Source organism: Pan paniscus, chromosome 14, assembly GCF_029289425.2.
Source record: "Pan paniscus chromosome 14, NHGRI_mPanPan1-v2.0_pri, whole genome shotgun sequence".
Lineage (NCBI taxonomy): Eukaryota > Metazoa > Chordata > Mammalia > Primates > Hominidae > Pan > Pan paniscus.
This window is the reverse complement of record NC_073263.2, coordinates 22010678-22024106: the sequence shown is the minus strand read 5'-3', so window position 1 is coordinate 22024106 and position 13429 is coordinate 22010678.

Genomic DNA, 13429 nt, shown 5'->3' with positions numbered 1-13429 from the left:
ACTGACCCAAATTGTTTCATTATATGTGAAGGATAAATATGGTTTTAGAAATTGTTGCGCTGGATTCCAAGTGACATTTTGAAATACGGATATAATGAGGAAAAAGTGTATCTCTCTCACCAAAAGATGATTTTGATACATAAATGAAAGAGAGTTTGTCTGCTGTTACCAACTTTCTCCACAAAACTTGAGTCCAATTGCCCCGTTTACTGAATGTTCCCCTCTCTGATTTGCTCTCAGTTGAGCTCACCATTTCTTTGCTTTCCCAGGCACCATACTCTTGTCTTCCTGGATGCTTCTCTCCCAGGCCTTCCCTCCTAGCTTAGCAAACTCATCTATAACCAGTCATTTATTTTGAATACTTCATTCTGTTTTTGGTAGTCCCCCATTTCCCCATACTGGTATTCTCAAAAGTGAATTTCCATTCATCTCACCATGCCCATGTTTTTAAGAGTACCAGTATCCTAGTAATAGGAAAAATAAATTTCTAAAAATGCTGTGCATTATATAGGAATATTCTAGATTTTTTTGAGACAGAGCTCACTCTGTCACCCAGGCTGGAGTGCAGTGGCATGATCTCGGTCACTGCAACCTCCACCTACCAGGTTCAAATGATTCTCCTGCCTCAGTCTCCCAAGTAGCTGGGATTACAGGCGTGCACCACCATGCCAAGCTAATTTTTGTATTTTTAGTAGAGACGAGGTTGCACCATGTTGACCAGGCTCATCTTGAAATCCTGACCTCAGATGATTCTCCTGCCTTAGCCTCCCAGAGTGCTGGGATTACAGGCATAAGCCACCGTGCCAGGCCTATTATAGATTTAAATACACTCAAAGTGTTTGAGGCATTGTAGTCCCTCCAATTATCTTCCCTTCTCAAAATGTGTGGGCATTGTGCCCACTGAGTCACCATCACTCCAGGACAAGCAATCTCAGACTGAAGATGCTAAGGCTTTCTTCAACCTCAAGGTAAATGAGCCAAGACCTCTGTCAACTATTGTGCATCCAGCAGTCTCCAGTAGACCATTAGGACAAAATCCATGAGGGTCTGCATCCCTCTTCATGAGTCCATTCTGTAATGTTCTGCACTTCCTGACTTGTGACCTAGACCTCCAGTCCTCACTGCCCAAATACTTCGAATACAGCTTTGGGAACTGCCTTTGGATAACCAATGACCTACCATCTATATGCACACTCTTCTTAGAGATTTCCTTGATCTCCTTGACTTAACTTCAGCCTTTCACTGAGGAAAGTATTTCTCTGTACCTCTCCTCTAGTACATCAGTTTATTCTCTCACAACTCAATATTCCAAGAAAAGAAGGTCAAGTAGGTGTTCTTTTTGCCTCTCACTGATGCTTCCAGCTGTTTTCCCACTAAGCACAATCTTTGGGCATTTGTACCACTTTACCACTCTCCTTCCCCTCCTCACGAATGCTACCTACCAAACTCTGGGCCTTTCCTTTCCTTCATCTGAGACATTGGAAAATGTCTCATAGCCTTACTCTCCATCCTAAATCCTGCTACTATGCTGTGTGAGATTACAGTATCCCCTTCATAGCTCATCAAACATTTCTTTCATGGATGATGAACCTTTCTCCTCTTTGCTAGATTCGTTAGCTACTCTATTATGAGCCTTCTTTAAATACCGTATATAGTCATCTCGAATTGAATGAGGCAATCTAACAGTTTAGTTGAAAGTATAGATTGTATAGGAAGAGAGATTTGGTTTGGAATCCTGACATAACCATGATTACTTGTTATCATTTGGAAAAATTACCTAACCATCCTCATTTTTTCCACTTCTAAATTGGAGAGGGTCTTACCTACCTAAAATGAGTGACAGATGATTGAATGAGGTAATGCATAAAACTTCTTGACATGTCATTCATTCATCCATTCACTTCTTCAATACCCCCCAATTTGTTGAATACTGAGTATATATTGCACTGGGCAGAAGAAAACCCTCAGGCAGCAAATATGAGGCAGGCCCTTCACTAAAAAGCGTATTGAATAATATATGATTATTTTCATATATATATGATTATTTAATCATATATGTGATTATATATGTATATACATATGAATATATATGTATATACATATATACATATGAATATATATGTATATACATATATACATATGAATATATATGTATATACATATGAATATATGTATATACGTATATATTATATATGATTATTTTCATATATTATTCAATATTATTCAATAATAATATTCAATTATTATTGAATATTATTATTGAATATTGAATATTATTGAATTATTGAATATTATTGAATTATTATTGAATATTATTATTTAATAATAATATTGAATAATAATGAATAGACATATTCATTATGAATAATAAATATTATGAATTAATATTATTCATTATGAATAATAATATTATGAATTAATATTATTCATTATGAATAATATATATGAATAATATATATAATAATGAATATATATATTCATTAATCACATATTCAATTTAAGAAGTGTGCAATTAAAAACTACTTAAGGACTCTAAAGAAAAGGAAAGATGGGCTTAATAGGCAGGTGGCAAGAAAGCTGACCTAAACTGGCTATTCACAAGGGCTTTACCAAACAGGAATCTGAGCCAAGATCTGAAGACATAATAGGCACTAGCTTGATAAAGAGCTTTACTTTTTTGTTTGTTTGTTTGTTTTAAAATGATTTTACTTTTTAGAGCAGATTTAGGTTAACAGCAACATTGAGAGAAGGTACAGAGATTTCCCATATACTCCCTGCCCCTACACATGTACAGCCCTCCCCATTATCAACCTCCTCCATCAGAGTGGTACATTTGTTACAACTGATGAAACAAGCGTCGCTGACACATCATAATCACCCAAAGTCCACAGTTTACATTGGTTCACTCTTGGTGGTGTACATTGTATATATGAGTTTGGACAAATGTGTAATGACATGTACCCACCATTATAGTATCCCACAGAGTAGTTTCACTGCCCTAGAAATTCTCTGTGTTTTGCCTCTTCATCCTTCTCCTCCAACCCCCAAACGCTGACAGCCACTAATCTTTTTACTGTCTCCATAGTTTCAGCTTTTCCAGAATGTCATTACAGTTGGAATCATATAGTATATAGCCTCTACAAACTGGATTCTTTCACTTAGTAATATGCATTCAAAGTTCCTTCATGTCTTTTCATGGTTTGATAGCTCATTTCTTTTCACAGTGCTGAATGATATGCCATTGTTTGGATGTAGACACCTAACTAAAGGGCATCTAGTGGCTTCCAAGTTTTTGGCAATTGTGAATAAGGCTGCTATAAATACCCTTGTATGAGTTTTTGTGTGAACAAAAGTTTTCAACTCTTTGGGTAAATATCAGGAGCACAACTGCTGAATCCTTTGGTAAAGAATATGTTTAGTTTTGTAAAAAACTGACAAACTGTCTTCTAAAGTTACTTTATCATTTTGCATTTCTATCAGCAATGAAGAGGGTTCCTGTTGCTTTACATCACCACCAGTACTTGACATTGTCAATGTTCTGAATTTTGACCATTCTAATAGGTATCTTATTGTCGTTGTAATTTGCCTTTCCCTGATGACATATGACGTGGAACATCTTTTCATATGCTTATTTGCCATCTGTATATCTTCTTTCATAATGGGTCTTTTAAGGTCTCTGATCCAAGTTTTAATTAGGTTGTTTTCTTATTTATGAGTTTTAAGAGTTCTTCGTACATTTTGGGTAATATTCCCTTATCAAACATACAAGGGTATCTGGGTTTTCTCCTATGTCACCTTCCAGAAGTTTTATAGTTTTGTGTTTTACATTTAGGTCTATGATTCATTTTGAGTTAATAGTTGTGAACAGTGTAAGATCCATGTCTAGATTTTTGTGCATGGATGTCCAGCTGTTTCAGCACCATTTGTTGAAAAGACTATCTTTGTTCCATTGTATTTTTTGCCTTTACTCTTTTATCAAAAATCAGTTAACTATATATTTATGTAGGTATACTTATGGGATCTCTATTTTGTTCCATTCATCTATTGGTCTGTCCTTTTGATATTACCACACTGTCTTGATTACTGTGGCTTTATAGTAAGTCTTGAGGTTGAGTAATGTCAGTATTCCAACTTTGTTTTTCTATTTTAACACTGTATTGGCTATTCTGGGTCTTTGCCTATTGCTACAGACTGTAGAATCAGGTTTTCAATATCCACAAACTATTTTGTTAGAATATTTATTGGGATTGCATTGAATCTATTGATGAGGTTGGGAAGAACTGTTATCTTGACAATATTGAGTCTTCCTATTCATGACCATGGAATATCTCTTCATTTTTTAACTTCTTTGATTTCCTTTATCAGAGTTTTGTAGTTTTCCTCATATATATCTATTTTTTGCACTTTTGTGTGTGATCTTATTTTTGAATGTATTTTGTTAACAATTGACTTTTGTATATTAACATTGTATTCTGAAGCCTTACTCTAATAGTTTATTAGTTCCAAAAGGGTTTTGGTTTATTCTTTTATATTTTCTACATACATGATCACGTTATATGTGAACAAACACAATTTTAGTTATTTTTCCCAATCTGTATACCTTTTATTTCTATTTCTTCTCATACTGAATTACCTAGAATTTTCAGTATGATGTCAAAAAGGAGTCATGAGAGAGGACATCTTTGCATTTTTCCTGATCTTAGTGGGAAAGTTTTTAGTTTTTCACCATTACAAATGGTGTTAGCTATAAGTTTTTTTGTAGATATTCGTTATCCAGTTGAGAAAGTTGTCATTGATTCCCAGTTTTCTGAGAGTTTTTATCATGAATAGGTACTTGATTTTGTCATCTTTAAATTTATTGATATTATCATGATTTTTCTTTTTTATCCTATAGATGTGATTGATTACATTAACTAATTTTTGAGTGCTGAGCCAGCCTTGCACACCTGGAATAAACCCCACTTGGTCACGGTGGATAAATCTTTTTATACATTTTTGGATCAAATTTGCTAATATTTTGTAGAAGATTTTTGTATCAATATTCATGAGAGATCTTGTTCTGTAGTTTTTGCTTCTTGTAATGTCTTTTGCTGGTTTTGGTATTAGGTTAAGGCTGGCTTCATAGAATGAGGTAGGAAGTATTCCCTCTGCTTTTATTTCTAGAAGAGATTGTAGAAAAATGGCATAATTTATTTCTTAAATATTTAGTAGAATTCATCAGGGAACACATCTAAGCCTGCTGCTTCCTATTTTGAAATGTAATTAATTATTGATTCAATTTATTTAATAGATATAGACTTATTCAGATTGACTATTTCTTCTTGTGTAAGATTTGGCAGATTGTGTCCTCAAGGAATTGGTCTATTTTACCTGTTATTTAACTTGCAGACATAGAGTTGTTCATAGTGTCCTTTTTTATTCTTTTAATGTCCATGAGATCTGTGATGATGCTCCCTCTTTCACTTATGATATTAGTAATTTGTATCCTTTCTCTCATTTTTTTCAAATTAGCCTGGCTAGAGGATGTCAATTTTATTATTCTTTTCAAAGAATCAGCCATTAGTTTTGTTGGTTTTCTCTATTGATTTTTCTCTCTACTTTATTGATTGCTCCTCTAATTCATCTACTTATTATTTATTTTTCTGCTTATTTTGAAATAAGTTTTTACTTCTTTTTTAAGTTTCCTAAGGTGGAAACTTAAATTATTGATTTCAGACATTTCTTGTCATCTAATATATGCATTCACATGCTGTAAAATTCCTTCCAAGCCCTATCTCTGCAGCATTCCACAAATTTTAGCATGTGTTCTTATCTTCATTTAGTTCAAAATATTTTTAAATTTTTCTTGATATTTCTTCTTTAACCATGTGTTATTTAGAAGTAGATTGTATTTTTCCTCCCTGTTTTAGGTAGAATGGAATGGGTGGGGTTGGACAGATTGGGTATTTTCCTTCTCCTACATGGAAGGCTAGAGTTGGCTAGGGTTGGGTATTTTTCTCCCATCATCTAAGCTCAGACAGTACTCCAGCAAGTCAGGCTCTTGTTAACAAGTTTCTCCTGAGACCAGGTATTGTTACGAAGAACAGGGTGCACTAACATATTTCAAGATGGTTGTTTTTTTCCTTCCCCTGCTGGAAGCATGAGGGGATTTTTTCTCAGATACTTACCATGAGAACCTGGTTGAGCTCCTGGAGGTAAAATTCACAAAAGTGTGAATGGCCTCTATGACTGAGTCCCGCTGCACTTTTTAACTCTCAGATTTGCCCACATCTAGTCTCCAGTAATTCATCAATTATGCCTCAGTTATTTTTGACCCCAGCACTGGTTTCCACTCATGACTGACTATTCTGGTATGCCAGAATGTCATACATTTCCCTATCTCACCAATGTTAGGGTCAGAGGTTTGCTGTGTGTCCTCATGTTTTTTGGATCCACAAAAAGTTATTGACTTTTTTCAGTGTGTTTAGCTTTTTATTTATTGTTAGGATGCAGTGGTGAGTTCCAAGCTCCTTACCTGCAAAACTGAAAATCAGAAGTCTTCTTTTGTTTTGTTTTGTGGCAGGAGAGGGAGAAAAATTTTCAGGTAGAGGAAATAGTATGTGCAAAGACCTTATTATGGAAATAATTATGTTGGATTTTGAGGATGGAGAGCATGACAGTGTAGCTCAGATAGTGAGGAAAAGATCAGGGACAGATGTGATAAGAGAAGTTAATAGAAACCAGAACACTGAGGCACTTTTACACTGTATTAAATATTTTTTTATTATTGTGAGAACAATTGGAAGATATTGAAATGTTTTAGGGAGACAGGTGTCACCATGTTTTTATTTTTAAAAATTTACTTTATGGAGAAATCAACTACACTTATCTACCTTTGCAATAAATAATCTAAAAGTGAAACTAACATAGTTCTGTTTACAATAATATAAAAAATACTTAAGAACAAATTTAGCAAATACAGTGGAACACTTATACTCTGCAAACTTCAAAACATAGTTGTAAGTAATTAAAGAAGACCTAAATAAATGGAAAGACATCCCATGTTCATGGATCAAAAGATGTAATACTGTTATTATAGCAATAGTTCCCAAATGACATAAAGATTCAACACAATTTCTATCAAACTCCCAGCTGGTTTCCTTGTGGAAATTGAAAAGCTAGTACTAAAATTCATATGGAAATTCATGGTAATAGTCAAAATAATCTTGAAAAAAGAAAAACAAAGTTGTAGGACTGACACCAGTTTCAAAAACTATTACAATTCTACAGTAATCAAGATAGTAGTGAAGACTGGCATAAAGACAGTCATATACAGATTAATGGAATAGAAATAAGAGTCCAGAAATAAAAACTCTTGAGTGACATCAGTGAAAATGGTGAAGGAGTGAATTCCAATTCTGCTCCTCCACAAAACTAATAAATAAACCAGAATAAACTGTCAGAATCAAATTTTTCAAAATTTTAGAAAATAATCAAAGCTTACAGCATCCATAATTTGGCTTCATTAAGAAAATCCAGTGGACCTTGTGAGGGAGTTTTGTGGTGTTTTAAATTACTCTGGTTTCATCCTACACTCCCCAGCTCAGCAGCAGTTTTGAAGAAAACATCTGCATCATTCATACAGTTACCTAGTATCACAGAGAACAGAACAAGTCTTATTTTCAGAGAATTATAGTTTCTTGTTTCACTCATAACTGTCCAGTGACTGAAGTGATTACCATAGGTGCACTTCAATATTTAAAATCAAATGTATTAGTTACTTCCACCTGAGACAAAGGAAAACAGTTTAACAATAAACTAACTAAAATGCTTTGTAGGAAAAATAGGAGAGAATCTGATTTTCATAGTTGCCATATTATACAATTGAAATGTACAGTCTCCAAAAAAAATTACAAAGCATGCAAACAAACAATAAGCCATGGCCTATATGCAAGAAAGAAAAGAAATGAATAGAAACTGTTTTTGAGGAATTAGACAATAACTTTACATTAACCATTTAAAATATTCTAAAAGAGCTGAAAGACATCATTTAAAGATAAAGGAACACTGAGAATCATATCTTACCAAACAAAGAATATCAGTAAAGGAATAGAAATGACAAACAGGAACCAAATAGAAATACTAGAGTTGAAAAGTACCGTAATTGAAATGAAAAATTTACAGAGAACGCAATGGCTAGTTCAGCAGGCAGAAGAAAGAATCAGCAAACTTGAGTTAGATAAATTGAGATGATCAGTCTGAAGAAAAGAAAAACAATGTATGAAGATAAATTAACAGTCTCAGAGGCTTGCGAATCACCTTCAAACATACCAACATATACACAATGAGAGTCTCAGAAGAAGAAAAGCAAAGAAAACAAAGAATGTTTGATAAAAGCATGGCTGAAAAGTTCCAAAATTGGGTAAAACACATTAATGTACACATCCAAGAACCTCACTGAACTCAAAGTAGTATAAATAAAAGATATTAACATCAACACATATAACCAAACTGTAGAATTCCAAAGACAAATAGAGAATCTCAAAAGTAGCAAAAGAGAAGTGACCTATCATGTATGTATACAAGACTCTCAATAAGACTGACAGCTAATTTCTCATCAGAAACCATAAAGGTCAGAAGGTGGTGTAATTAGGTATTTAAAGTGCTGAATCAGTAAAAAAATTGTCAATCAAGAATTCTATATCCAGCAAAACTATGTTTCAAAAATTAAAGATAAATTATGTCGATCCAGAATTCTATATCCAGCAAAACTATCCTTCAAAAATCAAGGAGAAATTAATGCATTCCCAGGTAAACAAAAACTGCGTGAGAGATTATTGTAGAGTTTTCTTCAAGGGCTACTAGACCTTCCCTAGAAGAAATTTCAATGAGAGTTTTTCTGGTGTAAACAGAAGGAAAGTAGTAACTCTAATCCACATGAAGAAATTAAAAATACCAGTAAAGGTAACTATATAGGTAAATGTAAAAGTCAATATTAATGCATTCTTTTGTTTATCCCTTATCATTTTGCTATATTATTTAAGACACAATTGTGTTAAACAATAATTACAAATCTATGTTGATGGACATACAATTCATAAAGATGTAATCTGTAACAATAACAGCATAAGAAGGGAGTGGTATCAGAGCTATATAAAACCAAAGTTTCAGGATAATATGGAACCTAATTTGGTGTTAATTTGAACTAGATTAGTATATGTTAAGATGTTATTATTAAGAAAATAACTAAAAACAGATAATAAATAAAACAAGAAGGGAATCTATATCTATTTAACATAAAAGAAATCAATCATGGAAGAACTGAGGAATAAAAAAGGCAAGAGACATATAGAAAACAAATAGCAAAATGACAGAAGTAAACTGCTGATTTTCACCATTTACATTAAATGTGAATGTACTGAACTGTCCAATAAAAAGGCAGAGATTGGAAGAATGAATTAAAAAGTGATCAAACTGTATGCTGTCTACAAGAGACTTCAGATCCAAAGATACAAGTAGATTGCCATTAAAGGATGAAAAGACATATCAATCTTAAATATTTATGGTCATTTTATTTTTGACAATGTTTCTAGGATAATTTATTGGGAAAAATAAGAGTCTTTGCAATAAATGGTGCTGAGATAACTGAATATCCACTTGCAAAAAAATAAAGTTTAATCCCTATCTTACACCATAAATAAAAATTCTCTACAAATTTATCAAATTTGCTTGAGCCCAGCAGATAAAGGCTGCAAGTAAGCCATGATTCTGTCAATGCATTCCAGTCTCGGTAACAGAGTGAGAATTTGTCTCAAAGGAAAAAAAAGAGTAATTCCACAGGTAAAATCACAAACATTTAGGATGATGGATTGGATATAATTGTGTAGGAAGCAAAATGTCCATAGAGTATAAGCTCTATGAAGGAAACACTTTGATGTATGTTGTTCATTACTGTAACCCTCTAAACAGAACAATTCATGGTTGACAGAAGGTATTCAATAAATATTTGTTAAATAAATGCATAAATGGCTTCTATATTTCTTCAGTGCTCAACCACATAGATAGTGGTGCAATTCCAAAACTTTCCAGCTGAATTTATAAGAAAAGATACATATCAAATACCAAAAACTTTTGAATTGGCAATGTACCATGTATAGTGTATGTAGGGTAGTGTCTTCCTACTGATAACAGTGAACAGCACTGGTTTCAAGTGTGGGGTTGAACACAGTTTTCTTTGACATATTGAATTTGAGATGCCTTTGAGATATCCAAGAAGAAATCTTCAGTACACAGTTGGAGATATTGGTCTCAAACAAATGAATGTCCAAGGCTGGCTATTCAAATTTGATAATCAAGATTGTGCATGCTTAAGTCCAAAAGATATGTACATATAAAGAAATAAACAATACCCAGGACTGGACCTAGATAAATTCCAAACATTTAGCTTCCAGAAGAACAGAATGAGATGGTGAAGAAAAAACTAGAAATGATCAGAGAGGCGGAAGATTAGCAAATTATAATGTCACAGAGGACAAGAGACAAACATTTCTGAAGATTTGAGAGTTGGTCAAGTGTTATGTTGCTAAGAGATTAAGCAAAAAGATTTTTAAAAATATACCATTAGATTTAGTAGTGTGCAGGTTATTAATGTTTGTAGAACTGTATAGATAGGATGATGAGGAAATAAGCTAGCCCTAAGTAGATTATAGAATAAGCATGAGGAAAAAACTAGAGAATACAATAGACAGCTTTCTTAAGAACATCTGTTGCATTAAAGTTAGTGCTTATTACATGATCCATGTAACACATTACAAAATATCGAAATAATCAGCGGATTTATTTCAGATGCATAGTCTCTGCCCTGATGCAGCTTACATATAAATGTGGATGTTTATGTGCATATGCATGTGGAATCTTAAATTGCAGGGCAATACTTTCTTTTATTTTCTAAAATGTATTAAGTGATGCAACAATATTAATAATTACTAATAATTAATAACTTAACAGTTATTAAGTTATTCCATCACTTAATACATTTTAGAAAATAAAATAAATATAATTTATTTAAAATTTTACTTATGTTTTATCATTTAAAAAGCATATACATTTATATTATAGTAAATCTTTGGAACAAGGAAGATAAATTGATGAAGGGAGGATAATAGACAAGAACGGCATTGTTGAAGAGTCCAAGGAGAACAAAAGGAAATGTAGTTTGTGTATGGGAGACCTCTTGTCAAAGGGTTACAACCTTGAAGGTAAACTTAACCATGTATTTGTTAATTCTTTTCATTGACATCCAGGTGCTTAGAATTGAATCTTGGACATCAATATAACTTTTCTTAGATATATTTTTTTCCATTTTTATTTTACTTTATTTTTAAATGTTTAAAAAATTTTAATAGCGTTTGGGGCACAAGTGGTTTTTGGTTATACGGACAAATTATATAGTGGTGAAATCTGAGATTTTAGTGCACCCTTCACCAGGGTACTGTACATTGTACCCAATATGTCATTTTTTAATCCTTTATCCACTTCCCATCCTCCCCACTCTGAGTCTCCAAGGTCTATTATACCACTCTGTATGCCTCTGCATACCCATAGCTTAGCTCCCTCTTATAAGTGAGAATATGCAGTATTTGGTTTTCCATTCCTGAGTTACTTCACTTAGAACATTGGCCTCCAGCACCATCCAAGTTGCAGGAAAGGATGTTATCTCATTTTTTTTAATGGCTGAGCAGTATTCCATGGTGTATATATAATATTTTCTTTATCCACTCTTTGGTCAACAGACACTTACGCTGGGTCCATATCTTTGCAATTGTCAATTGGACTGTAATAAACAATATGCATGCAGATGTCTTTTTCAGATAGTGATATCTTTTTCTTTGGGTTAGATACCCAGTAGTGAGATTGCTGGATTGAATGGTAAATTCTTTAAGAAATCTCCATGCCGTTTTCATTGTGGTTTCAATTTGCATTTCCCTAATGAAGTGGTGTTGGACTTTTCCTTCATGTTTGTCGGCCAATTTGTATAACTTCTTTTGAAAAATGTTTATTTATGTCATTTTCCCACTTTTCAATGGTTATTATTTTTTTCTTGCTGATTTATTTCAGTTTCTTATAGATTCTGAGTATTAGTCCATTGTTGGGTGCAGAGTTTGCAAATATTTTCTTCCACTCTGTGGGTTGTCTGTTTACCCTGATAATTATTTCTTTTGCGGATCTGAAGCTTTTTAGTTTAATTAAGTCTCACTTATTCATTTTTCTTTCTGTTGCACTTCGTTTTGGGGCCTTCCTCATACATTCTTTGCTTAGGCCAATGTCCAGAAGAGTTTTTCCTAGGTTTTCTTCCCAGCCTATGCTGGGACTTTCTTTTAAGGAGGAAAGCAACAATTATCCTACATTTTAGTAAACACAGGCATTTGTTTTCTGAAAACTACTTTATTTCTCTTTCATTTATGAAACATAGTTTTCCTGGATACAAAATTGTTGGCAGACAGTTATTCTGTTTAAGATAGGACCCCAATCCCTTCTGGCTAATAAGGTTTCTGCTAAAGATAGGACCCAAATTGCTTCTGGCTTGTAAGTTTTCTGCTGAGCTTAGATTATATTTTTACATAGAATTCACATACTGTCTAAAACTCCAACAGCACTTTGCATGATAGTGCTCTACAGATCAAGCATGGTAAATTTGAGTTCCTAAACTCCAAAGCCTTCAGGGCCTTGGACTATAAAACACTAGGGTTTCTGGTACCAGAGACAGCATATTCACCTAAAAGCATTCAAACTCAAAGCTTTTTAAAGTACTTTATTAGCTCAAGAAAACATGGCTGCCAGTTTTCAAACACTAGTTTAGAGCCTCCTGTCTTCTGAAGAAATATTAATAGAATCTGAACCAAAGAATTGACCCTCTCTTTGTATTCTTTCAATACCATAATACTACTACCTGCTCATTCCACCTTTCCCCACTGCTTTGCTCCTCATAGATAATGCACTATATTCCTAAATGACTTTACCCTCTCTTTTCTTCCCCAGGAAACTCTCAGTCCCTCAGTGCAATAATGTAAATTAACTATTAAAGATAAATGTGAGCTAATGAAATAAAAATCTATGATATTGGTAATTATCTATAACTATAATCTATAATTTTCCGAGGAGGTTTTTCATTAAAATGCATAGAAGTTACATCAAAATGCAACTTCTACGACTCTTTATGGGGACTTTCCTTAAGGAATTAGTTCTATCGAAGGTGCATAAGCATCTGTTACTTTGGCTTTGATAAGTTCATTCCTGCATGTAATGATAAAACTGGGTATCTTTATGGTTCTCATTCTATGAACAAAATTATACATAAAATACTCTACTACCAAAGAAACCATTATAATAGGTTGCACTTACACAAAAATGCCTCAGGACAAACTTTTGAATGCTGATCTGTTGGATATTT